The sequence below is a fragment of the Esox lucius genome, chromosome 24 (assembly GCF_011004845.1).
Source record: "Esox lucius isolate fEsoLuc1 chromosome 24, fEsoLuc1.pri, whole genome shotgun sequence".
Classification (NCBI taxonomy): Eukaryota; Metazoa; Chordata; class Actinopteri; order Esociformes; family Esocidae; genus Esox; species Esox lucius.
Window position 1 is genome coordinate 18,142,137 of NC_047592.1, and position 16,916 is coordinate 18,159,052.

Genomic DNA, 16,916 nt, shown 5'->3' on the forward strand with positions numbered 1-16,916 from the left:
GACCACATGAGACCAGACTGAACACTCAAATTTAACCCTTAGTAACAGGCTACTCTGATGTAACAGGAAAGGTAGAGGCCATCCCAGTGGATCTACCCCCCTTCCTGAAGCTCTGAGCTCCACCCATTTATGGTGAGCCATTAAAAAGGCCAAATGTTTGTTTATGGTCCTCAGACTATCCTACCAATTTAGCCGACATCCTTCATTAACTGAAGATTTAGATTTAGTGTCCAACCCATCTAATATTTTTGCAGTTTGTAAAAATTTGCTAATTATCTACACAACAACTCAACATTAGGGTGGAAATTAAAAAACTCTTAAGAATGGCAATCCAGACAGAAAACAGATGTATGACATCACTAAAATTAAGGTACAATAAGAAATCCAAAGGAAATCAACTGGACATCAATACCCTATTTGTTCATTAGTCAATTTACCATTTTAGAATTTAAACTCCATTAACCAGTATCAGGTGTTGGTTTTAAAAACACAAGTATTATCCCAGATATCGTTGGTAAATACAAATAAGATAAACTATATTATTTAACCAAACTCAATTCAGCATTTAAAAAATAGGTCATTTAATTTTGTGTGGAGTAAACTCGCTTTAGCTGTATTAGCCCTTTTTTAAGGCTATGACTATATTGGATTCAAATTCAGTTCTCATGGAACACAGCCTGTTTACTTAACGTTCAAGTCTATCACCATGTGGATTCTTCATTCTACCACTTATATAATATATAAGGTGAGCGAAAACACAATACGTCAACCTTTTGCAAGACAACCATGAGACTATTTTACCAGATTAGAAAATCATTGTACCAAATTCTAATTCATCACTAGGTTTCAGACATACCCACTTGTGCTAGCGAACAGCTAAGCACGCAACAGTCAGGTACCACGTGGTGGGCCTTGGAGAAGGCCTACCTACATTGTTGTGAGACCCCCCTTGAGGCCTTACGGTTTTAAACATTATCATCAACGCAATAAATACGTTTGACTCAAAATTACATATGTACACATGACAAAGCACAACAAAACAGGTTACTTCTTGAAAACCTATTAAAACATGTTCAAGCATGACAGAACAAAACAGGCTATTTCGAATGCCTATTAAAACATGCTATATAACATTCAAGTGCTTCTCAAACTACATATAATATTTAATTAAATAAGCTTGGCTATTACCGAGGAAGGTGAAGTGTCTGAAAACCGCGGTGAAATGTCATACCCACGGGACAGAGGATCCGACTGAACTCTGCTGTCATACAGCCCTAAAGGGTCACTCTAATGTGATTAACATGCCCTACGTGCCTTGTATGTTGAGTGAAGTGATTCACAACGGACACGCTCTGAACTTCCTCTGTTGACTTTTCTTGGTCATTTTTCCATACAGGTGGCTAATGCCCTTTCCTACATGCACAGGCTGAATATTGTACACAGGGACCTGACGCCTTCAAACGTGCTGCTGACAGAAGATCTCACTGTTAAAGTGGCCGATATGGGCCTCTCAAGACAGTCCTCTAAACGGATGAGCCCAACTGTGGTTACAGAACCGTACAGAGCTCCGGAATTATTTTGTCATGAATGTGCAGAGGACACTTGTACCATAGAAATGTGGAGCCTGGGGGTGATGATAGTGGACCCAATGGAAGGTTGGGTGGGATTCTAGACTCGTAAAACAGTGTCCACATACCAGATCATTGTAAGGACTCTCTGTCCCAAAGACCACACAAGTGCCGAAATCGCATTCTGAGACCCTGACACCATAATACCCAGACCAAGAACAACAGGTTGAGATTACTCAGTGTATATTTTATTATTTATATTTTTTATTCAATACATCTGTACATTTCATGATGTATCATTGTAAATGCTCAATAAAATGTGTACTATAACCTAAAGACAGGTGTACATTATCATCAAAATGTGTACTATAACCTAAAGACAGGTGTACATTATCATCAAAATGTGTACTGGGAAAGGAAACGTTATCACATAATGCAAGTCTAATATACAGGACTGTAGTTTACATTATTGCTTGCATGACATACTATAGCCTCACATATATGTAGTTCATGTGAGGCTATATTGCAACCATCAGCGATGCCATCGTAATGAAAAGAAGTGTCAGGATACTGTGTGTTTGGATAGTAGACCCGGAGGAGTTCCATGATCTTTTAAACTCGTCCATCACCCTCTCAAAGGCACGTATTTCTGCAGGGAGAGAGACAGTGTGAGCTGAATGTTACAACTGTGACTGTCATTATAAACAAGCAGAGAAAAAAAAACACAAGCACCTCCGCTCACGTCGGGTACTTCCACGGATGTGTCAATACGCTTCAAATCCGACTTCCATGATCTTTTAAACTCGTCCATCGCCCTCTCAATGGCACGTATATCTGCAGGGAGAGAGACAGTGTGAGCTGAATGTAACAACTGCGACTGTCATTATAAACAAGCAGAGAAAAAAAAAAACAACGCACCTTCGCTTACGTCGAGAAGTTTCACGGATGTGTCAATAGGCTTCAACTCCTGGAGATCTAGCACCATCATTAGTTTTCTGTCAGTTGCTGCGGCTGTGGAGAGTTGGACATTTGAGCATGAGCTGTCAGCCTGCCTGTGTCTCTGATACATGAAATAACAGTATGGTTTATCACCGTATCCCCCAAACATGTTCCCGTTGCGGATCATGAACTAACAATGCGCTGGGCTTTGCATTCTGCTCATAGTGTGATTCCATACTTTGATTAGACTCCACATGTGACCATTTTTGGGTTGTATGACCAGCATAGCGATTCTAATCACACCATCGAGTGGGCTAATGAACATGGCCTTCTTAACCTTGTTCTCTTTGGCAGTATAGTACAGCACACCGCATGTCTCGTCCTTAGTGCTCAGATTGAAAATGAACCCGGGTATTTTCAAAACGGTCCTGGTTTTTGGCCACCCAGGTTTCATGTCTATCGCACTCATTCATTCGGTGGGAGCAGACGTCTAACAGCTGAGCATTCTCATCTAAGGAAACAGTGAACAGGTCTCTGCATCGGACCAAGGGGGTGCTTGGTCCCGGGCTGTAGAGCATTGGTATGCCACATTGGAGGATCGTCATCAGTAAACAACTCTGCGTCATTCTTGGGCGCCCAGGTTGACCGCGTAGACATCCTTGAAAGGTTATTTTGGTCAGGCTCATCCACGTAGAAGGCGCCTGGTGGCTTGAAGTCATCGAGCATCGAGGAGGTGCTGGCAACACAGCACCTCTATCCTGGCAAGTGGTTCCGCATACCGGTTGACAAACTCATCCACGTAGGCCTCGTACTGATCTAAAGGCATGCGGATGAAATGGGTGAAACTCCTCTTCTCAAAGAACATGGCAAACTGGGACATTCAGCGGGTCACGCTGAAGCTGCTCCTGAGTCTGCCTCCCTCATCTCTGAATCCGGTGCTGCTGATGGGCCGTACACAGTGAATGCATGGTTTATCCACAGCTGAGTCTGCGGTGTTAAATGAAATATTATTCATTTGGAAAGGTTCTGCCCTATTGCGAATAGGACTTTGACTGGGAACACTGTGCACTGACACGATACCCTGTAGTCAACCTGGATATCGAATAAAAGACATTGAAGTGAAACACTTGTCACACTTGTGATGTATTCACAAGTGGAGCTGTCCTAACTCAGACCCAGTCCTACAATGTCACTATACACAGCCTAGTGGTTTTTTGCATGTGTTATTTTGCTGTTATCTTCACATGGCACAAACCCACACACAATAAATTGCCTACCAATGTCTACGTACGAAAACACCCAAGCTTGCATTAGTCTACTCCATTTTCAACATCCTGATCCTCCAACCTGGCGCATTTTCTCTTTTTCACTCTCAGCGCATCCATTGAGTCTTTTGACTGCTGCGCATTATTCCTTTTTCCTGTATTACTTGTCAAAGTCAACTCTTCCAGATGTTGCCTTTGTGTCATATGCTCTTGCGTGTTACTACCAGGCCTTGTACCCTTTCTCAGTGCGAGCGCTGCATGTCTGTTTGACTCACGCAGAGTACTTATCATGGCACTGAGGTTTGTCGATTGTTGAGGACTGTTATCAGCTCTCCCTTTACGGGCATCATGGTCAGCAGCGTAGCGCACCAGTGAGTGATCGTACACTTTTACCGGATTTAGCCTTCTGGGCTGTTCTGACAACCCGGGGCGAGGTACAACGACTCATGGATCTTGGCAGAGATTTCCTGACAGAGAGACATGCTCAAGTTGCTAATTTTCTCGACTATCACGTCGCACAAACTTTGGTACAGCGAATCGTTTCTCACTGAAATCTCCAATGATTTATTGGAGATTTTGTTATATACTTATGTAATCAATATAATCAATTAATGTATCAATCACACTCATACAACTAATCAGTATGGTAATCTGTATAATCATCAATATACAATGTGTCCTACAATATGTGTCCTACAATTGATGTATTAGATTTGAGGGCCTGAGGGCCCTGTTATTTTATGGAGTTTTCAAGGCCTGCGCCTCCAATATTAAACAATGATGGTTTGTTGGGTGACTTCCTGAATGATAAGAATGATAAGAAATAACGGTGGCGGGTCAAAGAAGATCCGCCCAAAGAATTAGCATAGCGGGATGGCCAGGTAGTGTTATACAAGATGGTACTGTATAAAATTGGGTGTCCGATGTTGGAAAAGCAGTTGTTCTGCAGACCAACTCGGCTTTTTTGAATCTTCATTAAAGTCTATTTTGGATTCACAAGTTCCTGAGTCTTTGCATCTTTTTTGGAGATCTGAAGTTTCTTCCACGACAGATTCAGATGCGGTGACTCGGACGAGCCTGCCACACTCTGAGAATTCAACAATGAGCGGATACATCAGCCTTGGTTGTCTGGGACACCACTTGGTAAATGCACATTTCCTCCTCTTTGGACACTTCGCCCTTCAGTCGGGTGTGTGATGTATTACCCCAGTTGAATGCTTGCTACCCATCAGGGGTATCCAGCTCTCGTAGACCAGTAGTTGGAAGGAAAAACTCACTAAGTCTTGCTAAACCTGTAGCTCGCTGGATTCTCAATTATAAACAAAGCGCTTCCTTTCGTGGACCTTTTTACTAACATCGACTCTGAGTGCAGCACCATAACCCTGATCGTGAACCTAATTTGGTCGGGGTGATGATCAAATCTGTCCTGTTTCACGGGCAGGAAGAGGCACTCATGTGCAGAGGGTTGGTACATGGTACATTACTGGTATGGCTCCTGTTGTGGGCTATAACCTTGACTTGATTCGCGATCAGGATGCCGAGAAATAGACCTGGGAGCTGATACGGGGAACTTGGTCAAAATACTTTGTTGCTAAGCCAGTGAACATCCAAGTTCTTCATGATGATATTAAGCGTAAAGTAAATGCTCAGGTATTCCCGTTCAAATGTATATCCTTGGCCAGAAAGACACCGTAAAGGGTGGACTGACTTTCGGAGACTTCTGCCTGGACAGGGGATACTACATTCCTCGTGATGGTAACACACCTGCCCTATGCTCTGAGGTTATGTTTGGCAGTGTGTATTTCATACCAGAAAACAAGCAGAATCAGGTCCTCTCAACCTCAGAACTCGTCTATGATCATGACAGATCAGAGACTGAGGCTAAGCTCTTTGACAGTAAACACATGCACTATTTCTACAAGGCAGCGTGTCTGGATATCGAGACTGTTTGACAAATCGTACAGAGATAACTCCCTACGGTGTGAGTCTTTCAGTAGGTTCCCCTACTGTATGGAGCAGATGATCGTGGACATGACAGAATACAGGAATAAGATGGTCTGCGCGTTAAACATGAGCAGGAAGCAATTGCCCTGACAGATTAAATGAGCTCGGGCACAGAGAAGGCGGCAGCGTTTCTGGATCTAGTTAATGCATTGTTTCTTCATTGCATGGTATAGTTTTAACTTGCATTTGATGATGCACAAATGTACTGTGTTCACAGACAATGGTTTTTGGAAGTGTTCCTGAGCTCATGCAGTGATTTCCACTACAGAAGTGCGTCTGTTTTTAATGCAGTGCCGCCTGAGAAGCCAAAGATCACGGCCATCCAATATTGGTTTTAAATATTGGCCTTGTCCCTTGTCTACAGATATTTCTCCGGCTCCTCTGAATCTTTTAATTATATTCTGTACTCTAGATGATGAAATCCCAAAACATGTTTGCAATTTTATATTGAGAAACGTTATTCTTAATTTGTTGCACTATTTGCCAGTGCAGAATATCACAGAGTGGTAAACCCCTCACAATCCTCACTACTGACAGACCCATCCTCTCTGGAATGAACTTATAATTATCATTATCATTTTACTGACCTGTTGCCAATTTGACCTAATAAGTTGTGTCATATTCCACTATGTTTAGTTTTTTAGCATTACACAAATCTTCCAGTATTTGGTTGCCTCTGTCCCAAATTTTTTGAAGTTCCTGTTTCTGCATTTATTGTTTAGCAATTCAACAAGACAAAATGTTAAGTTTAAGACGCTAGCCGTGGGTGTTAAGAGGTAAGACAAGAGCGAAGTGACCTCAAGGTCAAAAATTGCTTCTGTGTGCCACAGCCTCTAAAGATGTCATGAGAATAAACAAAATGTGTGCAACAACTCATTCTATATCTCACAAACACGCGCTTTTAAAGAAGTTATTTAACACTTATATATAGCCTAATGATGTTAACATAATGATGTTGTGTTGGTGTTAAAAATATTACATATTTAAATTAATAAATATGCAGGATTTTTACTATTCTACTACAAACAAGCAAATATAATCAATAGAGATCTGTAGTTAATGTTTTAAGTTTATGTTTCAAATAATATTTCTCTACAAAATTCAGAGTGATTGACAAATTCCCCATTTAAATGTTCTTGCCGGTCTGTCTATCAGTTTGCATTGACTTGTAATCTCCTTATATTCACTCTTGACACTCCAGTACTATCCTTTTCACCCTAAACCACCGTGTACCAGCTAATACTATACCGGTCTTACTCCTTTATGGAAGATGAGGAGGTGAGAAGTCATGGTATTGTTCAAGTCATTATTTTATAAAGAGACGGATTATGAAAACAATATGCATACAGTGGATATAAAAGGTCTACAAACCCCAGGGTTTGTAAATGCCTGGGTTTGTGATGTAAAAGAATGAGACAAAGAAAAATCATGTCAGAACCTTTTCCACTTTTAATGTGAACTATAATGTGAACAATTAAATTGAAAAACAAACTGAAATCTTTGAGGGGGAAACATTTAAAATAAAAACCTTACAATAACCTGGTTGCATAAGTGTGCACACCCTCTTATAACTGAGGATGTGGCTGTGTTCAGAATTAACCAATCACATTCGAAGTGACTCTGATTAATCACAAATAACGTTCAGCTGTTTTAGTAGGATTTTCCTGACATTTTCTTAGTTGCATCTCAGAGCAAAATAGAGATGCAACTAAGAAAATGTGAAGACAGTCATCATCAAGTGGAGAAAATATGACACAACAGAGACATGTCCCTCCAAAATTGATGAAAAGAGTAGAAGAGAAATGGTCAGGGAGGCTTCCAAGAGGCCTACAGCAACATTAAAGGAACTGCAGGAATTTCTGGCAAGTACTGCTGTGTGCTACATGTGACAACAATCTCCCATATTCTTCATATGAATGGGCTATGGGGTAGGGTGGCAAGTGTAGGGATATTTTCATAAAATGTTATTTCACATTAACCTGATGAAGAATAGACAGCACGTCTCATGTGATCACTTGTATATTAATTTTATGTTAATTGATAAAACATTTAACCTGATTTAGAAGGGTCTCTCATGGGACATACAGATTACAGGGTGAAGAACTTGGTTTTAACTGACATTGAAATAAATCCATTTCAGGTTGTTGAATGATGATATTTGCCTGAGTGCTAGAAAAGAGACATGTGAATAGATGGGTAAATGAAGAAAATAGCCCGATAGACAAAGATTTTGTGGGAGATGTGCCTTGAGAAAGTATTCAACAGTGGACAAAGGATTTGGTCAAGTTTTGGGTAATTATTTGTGTAAAAATAGTTTTCATTAAAGTGGTTTCATTCAATTATTTGAAAATATTGTAGAGGTGGTCTGTTGGTTAAGTTTGACTGAGTTCAGACAAAGGATAGTGAGTCAAATAGATAAGATGGCTTTTGGCTGCCATCCCAGAAAGTAGGGAGTAACGCTAGGCATTCCAATCCAGAATACAGAGACACACTAGGAGAGAGGTGGAAAAAGATTACAGACACACCTATTGAGATTCTGGGAAGAAGATTCCCAATATTAAAATAAATTAAAATAGAGCAAAATCTGGTTCTATATTGCACTATTAAAATGGCAATTGTTTTTCCATTCCAACTGGAGAACTCTGTGTACACGAAATTGTAGGAAACTTTTGCTAATCTACATTATGAAACACGACAAAGACATGTCAAATTAGAATCAACTGGCCAGTGTTAAATGTATTGTTTGTGTATTTGTAGGTCATGTGTTCGTCATGTTATGTATCTATGTTGCAAACTAACGCCATGCTTGCTTATTTGTTCTATATGTCTACAAGATCCGTGATTTGAGGTTCACTCTAAAAGGAGAGAAAGAAAGTGAATGCTATGTTTATGGAACATTGGTAAAATGGTAATTCCCAATTTAGGACATTAAGAGATAGACAAAAGATTGGGGTTTAAAATGTTGATAAACACACAACTTTAAATTCAGTAAGTTGATGTTAAACTCTCCAGTCAAGGTTTTAACTTCATAATTGTGCTTTGAAACCCTATAATTGTGCTTTGTGTCAAATGGGGGGCTGATTTCTGTGTTGAGAAGGATTGTTCTCCATTGTAAAGACGGTTTCAAGTTCCTAGGTGGCTGGTAGCCAACCTAGTACAAAGAGAGTACTGTTTGGAGAATTAGATGGTTTATTAATTTATTTTATTTTACTTATATTCTCATACTCTCTTAGATTGAAGTGATTATCATTCAAATTATTTATGATTTATTTTATGCAATTTATACTCATTGTATAATCAGTTTATATTCCATTCATATGTAATCGTTTGAAACATATTTTGCAAGGCCCTGAAATAAATCTGCACATGCTTACACAAACTGACTTGATTGGTCAGGTTGGAAGTCTTTTACTTCCTCCCAGCCAAACAGGGAGGGAGAGGTTTGTCTTCCAGCCTCTGGAGCGGTGGTTGACAGAGGAGAGTGTTTTAGGTAATTGGGTGGATTTCAACTCTTTTATAGGAACTGTGTTCTCCTCCTCACCTACCGTTTCCAGATCTAGATTGTGGGACTTAGAAGTCCCAGAGGGGGGATGTGTAGGGATGTTTTCATAAAATGTTGTTATTTCACATTAACCTGATGAAGAGTAGACAGAACGTCTCATGTGATCACTTGCATATTAATTGAGTGTTAATTGATAAAACATTTAACCAGGGCTCATATTATTTTCTCAAACAGTCCAATTGTTAAGAGAGAGTGATGAACTGAACTCTTGCTCTGGCTCAACTACTGTTCCCATGGTCAGTGCAATGAGTGGGTGTTGTTATCTCATATTGAGGACAGAAGGACCTGTGGCTTGTCCTTGACTCTCTTGGCAAAATCTTGGGAGAATGAGAGAAATCACGTCACCATCACGCCACCAACAGTGGTTTGGGGGGCGGATCCCAGAGGGTTGGTGGAAGATTGGAGAAGGATCCATCCAGAAATTAGCAGAATGGGAGGAGCTAATATCATTCTATAACCATACAGTATAAAAGTGTGTGAAGTTTGGCAGTCGGTTGTTCTGCAGACCAACATGGGTTGGTTGCTCTGCAGATCAGCACGGCTTTATTACCTTAATACATAAAGTCTGCTATTGAATTCACAAACTCCTGAGTTCTTTGAAAATGTTGGCGGGAAAAAGGGGAACCATTTTCCACAACACAAGACGGAAGCCTTTTCTTACAAAGAAAAACATCCAAACCAGGCTGAAGTTTGCAAAAACAAACATAAAGTCTCCCAAAAGCACGTGGGAAAATGTGTAATGGTCTAATGAAACCAAAGTAGAACTTTTTGGCCATAATTCCAAAACATATGTTTGGCGCAATGCTTTGGGGCTGTTTTTCTTCAGCTGGAACCGGGGCCTTAGTCAGGGTGGAGGGAATAATGAACAGTTCCAAATACCAGGCAATTCTCAAACAAAACCTTCAGGTGACCATTAGAAAGCTGAAGAGGAAATTCACCTTTCAGCACGACAAAGACCCAAAGCACACATCCAAATCCACAAAAGCATGGCTTCACCAGAAGAAGATAAACGTTTTGGAATGGCCCAGCCAGAGCCCAGACTTGAATCCAATTGAACATCTGTACGGTGATCTGAAGAGGGCTGTGCAGAGGAGATGTCCTCGCTAGCTGACAGATTTGGAGCGCTTTTGCAAAGAAGAGTGGGCAAATATTGCCAATTTCAAGATGTGCCATGCTAATAGACTCCTACCCATAAAGATTGAGTGCTGTCATAAAATCAAAAGTTGGTTCAACAAAGTATTAGTTTAAGGGTGTGCACACTTACGCAACCAGGTTATTGTGAGTTTTTTTCCTTTTTATTTTTCCTCAAAGATTTCAGCTTCTTTTTCAATTGAAGTGTTCACGTTATAGGTCACATTATAGGTGGAACAAGTTCTGACATGATTTATCTTTCTCTCATTCTTTTACATAATAATTAAGAACATGGCATTTTAACAGGGATGTGTAGAATTTTATATCCACTGTACATTTTAACACAGTATCATGAATGCTGTTCCTCTCTGTAAAAGTATATAGATATATCAGTTAGATGTAACTGCTAAATGCATATTACCAACTACAATTTTGTCATTTATGTCAATATATGTAGACATATTAAAACATATTTGAAAACGGGCAAAATCGAATATGTATGACATATATGGCCATACATTAGTAATACTTATAATAAATATATTAGTATATGTTTAAGGCACATATATGTTTTTGAAAGATGTGTCAATATATAATATTTCCATGTGGGTGTGTAGTTACAATTGCCCTTGATGGCAAATAAGAAAGTACATTTGAATTTTTAAACAAACTGTTGCTAAACAAACAGTACTGCTTATTATGGATAGAATAAGAAGCTCATTATTGAGATCAGTGACTGGCATTCTACTGACAAATATAAAGCTTACTGTTTTACATATGGATTAACTAGCTACTGTTTTTTAGTGCAATCAAAAACAGTCTTTAAAAAGAACTGATATTCCCAGCTTATCTCTTCTACGTCTGCCTCATTTAAATGTCAGTCTCTCCAGAAAATAATTCTGTCACACTATCAAAACCATCATATCACAATTACCTACAGTATAATTTAAATAAAAAAGTAATCTCTCTAGAGATTATACATTCACAACTGAATATCCTTTTTCATCAAAAGAAAACGAGGATGGAAAAGCAGTGACAGAGAGAAAAAGGATAAAGCATACAGGTATGATGAATATTTATTTTTACCTTGAGAGTGACCACTGTAGATGAGGATACTCAATACTACAACAAAGACAAACAAAATCATTACAGAACAGTAACACAAACTAATGTAAACTGTGTTTTAGTTATAGAGTAGTATTAATAACCTTAGAGTACTTTGTGCTCATTACAAACATACAAAGTCAGTACTCACATGGTAGAACGCAGAGCCAGGTGTGATCCATTCTGTCTAGGAGACGAATAACTCTTTCTGAACAACAGTTCTACTTATAAACCCCTGATAGTAAATGGGAAATAGAAACTTAACACAACAGGTATGTGCAGAAGTGAAACTAACTCTGGTTAGTTTCATTTCCCTCCATGATGTACAGACCAGTATTAGATGTACTGACTTAACCTCCCTTCAGATCTTTGCTAAGTTGACCAGTGGTGTTGAGCCTAGCCAGATAACCTGTTGTTCAATAGCCCTTAATGGAAAATCGTCAGACTCTCTCTTCATACACAGAAACGTTTTCTCACACAGAAACCCGAACACATTTTAAATCCTTTATTTTAAACTATGAGTCACTTTGCAGTTATTATGAGTACTTTCTAGATTTTTTGCTTGTGCTGAGGCAAGCTACTTTTAAATGAGCTTTTTAGCTACTTAATCCTTCATGTACTGGCCAGAGGCCTTGTTACTACAGTACCGAACCTCTGTCAGAGTCACATGGACATCAGTCAGTCAGTACTAGAAATAGCTGCAAATAACTACTTTTCTGACCAACGTAGAGTGCATATTTAATATGTTCAATAAGCCTACTTCTAAAATGTATAAAATTTAGAAGATCAGAATGTTTTTTCTTCTCATCAATATACATACAAGCCACAACAGGTTTCTTTGTTGAAGCACCTTTGATTGCATTTACAGCCTCAAGTAGGTCTTTGGTATGACACTAAAAGCTTGGCACACCTGTATAGAAGCTAGCTAACAGTAAACTGCCAACCACAATGATAAAAACCCTGCAGTAGAGTGGAAGGGGGGGGGGGGGGGCTATGGCAGAACATATCTGTCCAAACAGAGGCAGAGTTGTTGTTAGAGAATTGTCATTTTAATCTCTGTCCATACAGGCACTTGGCTTCTTTCACTGCATTGCCAAACCTGTAATTAGCCTTTCTGTACCCGTCTCTCTCCCCGCTCCTGAGCGCCTCCTCTTTTTCCAAATACAGCCGTCCATAGTGTATTATAGATAAAGAGGCCCATCTTAACAAGATTGGGTGTGATTTTGACTTAGGTCATTGTGTGAGACAACAGTTGTAACAGCTGACATCAGCAGTAGCATGAATTCTGAAGTTCCAGCAGTAGTACATTTTGAGAAACATGCTACAGTACAGCCGGACAATGACCTAAATATTAGATTAGATTCAACTCTGTCATTGAACTAGTACAAGTACATTACAACAAAATGCAGTTAGCATCTAACCAGAAATACAAATAGAGGGGCCATTACATTTACAAGTATTAAGTATATGTATATTACAAGTGGAATGTATAGATATGCAAAGAAGGCTAATGCAATACTAAATGGGCAATTAAGGCAAATAGAGGAGGGCAGAAAATCTACAAGCATTAAGTATAATGTATGTTTCAAGTGGGATAAATAGTTATGTATGTATAAACGGCAATTCTAAATGTGCAGTTGAGGCAAACTGAAGGAGAAAGGTAGCATGTGCAACTGAAATGCAGAGATAGAAGCAATGAGGTTCCCTAAGTAGACACGTACAAGTAAAAACTGAAAACGGCCCTATCAGACTTTGCAAGGCACTGTCAGAGTCCAGGAGTACAAGGGGGGTAATTCAGCATGGTCCCTGAGAGGCAGTACCAAGTGGTGGGCAGGTGGGTCTGGTTAGTGATGGGTCACAGAGTTCAGCAGGGTTACAGGTGACAGAAAGAAACTGTTCATAAGCCTGCTGCTGCATGATTTTGACCAGGGCTGAGTTGTTGAGGGTCTAGGGGAGGTCCTTGAAAATGTGGACACCCAGGACTTTGAAGCTGGACACACACCACCTCAGTGCCATTGATGAGAACAGGGACATGCCCAGTACTGTGACCGCCAAGCTTTTCTGTAGAGTCTGAATTAAAACTAAGCAATTATTTTTAAATAGTGCAAGTGCAAGATGCATCCAAAAATAAAATTGCATTATACTGCAAGCATACAAAATAGACATGTGCAAATGAACTGAATTAAATAAAAAATCAAACAGCTTAAGATTGTAAAACCAGCTTGGCACAATGGTGGATACAGAGACAGAGGAGGGCGAGTCACAGTATTTATTGCACCAACAGGGACAAATGCGGTCTCGTAGTGGGGGACAGGCAGTATTCAGATGGTCGAAGGTACAAGGGAGGGCAGGCAGGCTCGTAATCCGGAAAAACAGACAAGGGTCGCAACCGGGGAAGAGAATGATAGACAGAGTGGGTAATAAGACATATGGAACGCTGGAAACGACTGTACAACACAAGATGATCTACCAGAACCGAGAACCGGGGCTAAGAACACAGGGCCAATGGGGAACCGGGAACACCTGGCGAGGGGGCGGGGACAAGACAACAGGTGAAACACATCAGGGCGGGACACAGCTGTGCCCTCAGCTGGACAAACTCGTCAGTAAGATGCTTGATCTTCTCCAAATGTTCTGAAAGTAAATACAGACAGTAAACGATTCAGTCTGTCTTCACTAAATATCAGGTTATTTTACACTCCTCAGAAATCAATAAATTGCAGCGTCCTCCAAAATGTTCATTCTTACCTTCATGTGCAGACGTTAAACTTCACCAAGCTCTGCCTTCTTGCCCTTATAATATCAATTATATATAGATTAACAAAGAAAATTGAAAGCAACATGCTTTAATAACATAAGTTAAGCATCTGGGTTAAGTGAATGAACCCATACACACCATTGTCGCAGTCTTCAACATGGTCCTCCACATGGTGCCGTGGAGTCCCTCTCTGGTGCTGTGGAGTAATGTGCTTGCGCCATCCTAAAAAGAAACATAAACGTTTCATAGGTAAATATGGTAAAACCAAGTGAACATTGCAGAAATTACTAGATCAACATGGAATTCACCTCATCACCTTGTCATCGGTTGTTTCCAAGCTGGAACCATTTTCGCTCCGCTAGTGATACACACGTGCCGTCTCCCACAGAACTAGGAGAAATTAAGGTTTTGTAAGCATTTACCCTGCAAAACACATTTTCATCCAATGTTTCAAATTGTTATTACGTTTTCAAATGTACCTGCATGCTTGATGAGTTCATAAGGGACAAACTTGTGATGGTGATGCTGTGTGGTGGCCAGTAGAAAAGCCCCCTCCGAGCCACAGCTAACACTACCGTACCTGTTTAACTGTTCATATGCAAAGAAGCACAAAAGATCAGAACTTGAGGATGAACAAAGAAACACAAAATTGTAAGCTACCGAACATGTGGACACACGAAACACAAGGGTTAGGTATTGCATCTCAGGCCAACACTGGTTTTTAATAACTGTATTCACCATGCCCACTTTCTTTAACTTGTTCTACTGCCTTTGGTTTAGGACTTCCGGTCTGCTACCAGTGGCTATTTGACTAAAGAATTCAAATTTGTATATAATTGTCATAGTTTAATTACTCAGTAACCTAACAACACTTAACATGATTCAGAACTGTAGACTTAGCAGATACTATGATTTGTACAGCATCTGTGATAGTGGAGAACTTTCCCTTTACACCCTCACAGATATATAACCCAGTATGAGATGTGTTGCCATGACTGGATTAATGTGTCTATGGTTAATTAAGTGATGATCCTTATACCACCTACTGGTTCAGAGTCTTGAATGTGTCTGTAGCAGTAAAACCTCCATCCAGAAGACTCTACAGTACAGGTCAGTAGTGATGTGCGAATCATTAATTATTTGTTCTTTTCAGTGAACTGGGTGTACTGAATCACTGGTGTAGAAGATTTGTTCAATCAGTGAATCACTTTTAAGCAAGAGAATCACAGAGCTTTAGCCCGCTGTGAAGTCAGAATGTAAACTCTTTCATCACCAATGCTTAACACCTGTCCGCTGAATAACTATAATTTCAAAAATAATTGTGGAAGCCAATATGTTAGCCTCATCTTAAAAGCTCTTTATATCCCATTTGATCGGATGGGATCCGACACTTAGCCTAAGGTTTACTTTTTACATGCTTTTGTTATAGTTCATCCGATCAAATAAATGGTTTAGCCTATGTTTTTTTTTTTTTTTAAGTAATCTGTAATTTAAAACAAAGACAATTAGTCTATTGTAAGGACGCACTATGCCTCTTTCTCCAAAATGTGCTATCTTGCCTTCCGCTAAACTGTGTGCTTTAATTTATTTGTTAACTAGGTTACAGCAGGCTGCTTAAGCTCATCTGTTACATGGCCTGTGCACAAATGTAGGTCTACAGTTTAGGTGGGATGTCTTAAAATAATTACGTAAACTTGGCATACACTCCAGAGCTGCAGAGATTCTGAAATGTATTTGTTGTCACCCTTCACACAAAATCAGTCTCCTTTGATATCATGCGATTACGAATAGCATTTTGGAAATGTATTTACAACAGTTCTAACCACCAAGCCTGGTAACATAAAAGCATCTGATCGCATATCTCCATTGAAATATTTATAAAATATGCAAGTCTAGTAGAACCTCAAACACATGCTGTGAATAAACGCCAAACATAGCTGGTTTGATGTTCATTACTTTCAGGATATTTTCTTATGATACTGTATAACTTTGGATTTAGTCAGTATTTTGTCCCACTATCCTGAGAACCATGGCAGGACTGTCTTTAAATGTTATATTCCAGTTTGCTTGAATGATCCCAAATAGACGTGGTAACCCCCTCTAGTGGCTGAATGCTACCATAACTATTCTGTGTCTGCCCAGCACTTATCTTTGCTTAGCTAATACACTGCTAAAAAAAAGTTTCATTTAAATCACATATCGAGTCTCGAAGAAGGAAATATATTAAAGATCAAAATCTTTACTGTACATAGTGTACTTCATTGAGGACAAAATTATTTAAACCACAGTCAATGGAAATCCAAATCACCGACTGAGGGCTGGATTCAAACAGAGCGAAAATCACAGTAAACAATTGAAATCACAGGCTGTTCCAACTTGTGTGAATGTCATCAAGGCAACTCATAATGTGACTCAGTATCTTCTGCACGAAAGCTGCACATGGGACGCTCTTGGACTTTCCAGCACGACAATGACCCTAAGCACAAGGCTAATTGGACCCTCCAGTGGTTACAGCAAGACGACCAAAGACTTTGCATGACATGGGGGCATTTTGCCAAGACGAATGGGCAGCTATACCACCTGCA

General features: G+C 39.7%; 1 long non-coding RNA gene across 1 annotated transcript; it reads right to left on the reverse strand.

Annotated features, from left to right (window-relative positions):
* Positions 1-13,825: 13,825 nt before the first annotated feature.
* Positions 13,826-16,630, reverse strand: LOC109615032. Its single transcript, XR_002196049.2, has 5 exons — positions 14,811-16,630; positions 14,648-14,721; positions 14,470-14,553; positions 14,322-14,366; positions 13,826-14,207 (listed from the first exon to the last, which is right to left on the reverse strand). It is a non-coding gene; the product is annotated as an uncharacterized LOC109615032 (long non-coding RNA).
* Positions 16,631-16,916: the final 286 nt, after the last annotated feature.